The sequence below is a fragment of the Aplysia californica genome, unplaced genomic scaffold, assembly GCF_000002075.1.
Source record: "Aplysia californica isolate F4 #8 unplaced genomic scaffold, AplCal3.0 scaffold00439, whole genome shotgun sequence".
In the NCBI taxonomy this organism is placed as follows: Eukaryota; Metazoa; Mollusca; class Gastropoda; order Aplysiida; family Aplysiidae; genus Aplysia; species Aplysia californica.
In genome coordinates, this window is record NW_004797709.1 from 658,831 (window position 1) to 660,464 (window position 1,634).

A 1,634-nucleotide genomic window follows, 5' to 3' on the forward strand; every position below is an offset into this window, starting at 1 on the left:
GCACACACACACACACACACACACACACACACACACACACACTCACACACACACACACTCACACATCCGATCAAGGTGTCATTTTGATTGGGCCGAGCGGTGCTTCAATATGCCTGGCGCCTTTCCGCCACTACTCTGCTCACACAACACGGCACACATCGATTCCTGATTCCTGCTCACTCAAGGACAGGAAACTTCATTTGTGTCACGATGCGGTGGAATCAGGCGCTCGTCACTTGTTATTTTGTTTGTTGCTGTTTGTTTGTTTGTTGGTTTGTTTGTTTGTTTTGTGGGGTGGGGGGGGGTGTTGGCATAATTAATATGCAGTTACTTGTACTGTCTTATAGCTTATTCGGTTTTTATTTCTTTTGATGAAAAAAAAAACCTTTCTATTTTGGATGGAAGACAAGATATTTGTCACGACACGGAATCAGGCGCTCGTCGATTATGGGGCATTTTTGAGCTATTGGTACCGTCTTAAAACCTTTTTCAGTTGTCTTTCTTCCTGAATAAAAGTCGAGATACTTGTGTCACCGCGCGGTGGAATCAGGCGTGCGTCCATTTTTGGGGCATATGGAGTTGTTGCTATCATCTAAGAGCTTTTTCAGTTGTTTCGCTGTTGATGAAAAAAAATGTTTGTGCATTTTGAATTGAAGTCGAGTTATTTTGCATTGAATTAGATGGTGGTCGTCTTGTGTCAGAGGCGAAATTGGCGAACAAATTGGCCTCCAAAGTTTTATGACTTCAACAGCCTGAGTATTCTTGGAAACTGCAAATTTACATCTTGTCGAGTCTTTTATCATCGTATTTAAGAATAATATACTATACTAGCACCTCGGCAGATCTGAGAGCATTCTGAAATAACCTCAACTTCCTGGGAAGCATACAGTGCAAGCAGCCATTAATAGACGCTAAAACACTAACATACTGACAAGATCTTTCGCTGTCTATAGCCGGGTACCCATTCCCACTTGGGTGAAGTGAGGAAAATTCGTGTAAAGTGCCTTTTTTCTAGGACACAACGTCGGGTCCGCGGCTCGAACCCCCGAACCCGCAACTTCACGGTTACGAGTCCGGTAGCCTAACCACTAAGTAAAAGTCCACACAGAAATGTATTTGGACAGAAAATGTGATCATCCGAGAGATTAATTCGATGAAATTTGTCGAACGGGCGCAAAATGTCGGTTTCTTCGATTTCATATTCTCGACGAGCGCCTGATTTCACCACGACGCTACCCATTTACTTCTGTCTTTTCTGCTGACCCTGTACAAGTGACGGCGCAGTAAAGAAAGCTTCCCACTTGTCAAAAGACGGCCTCAGATTGTGCATCGATTTGCGTCCATTTTTCAAAACGAGCAGTTTTTTCCGCGTCTTTTTGGCTGTCTCATCATATTGTAGAATAAATAGCTAATGCATTTCTGTAAAACCCTGAGTGGAATGTGTTTGTGTTTGTCTGTGTGCGTGTGTGTGTGTGTGTGTGTGTGTGTGTGCGTGTGTGTGTGTGTGCACATGTTTCTGGTGTGTGTGTGTATTTGTGTGTGTGTGTGTGTGTGTGTGTGTGTGTGCGTGTGCGTGTGTGTGTGTGTGTGTGTACCTTTGCGTGTACGTGCATGTGTGTGTACGTGTGTGCTTC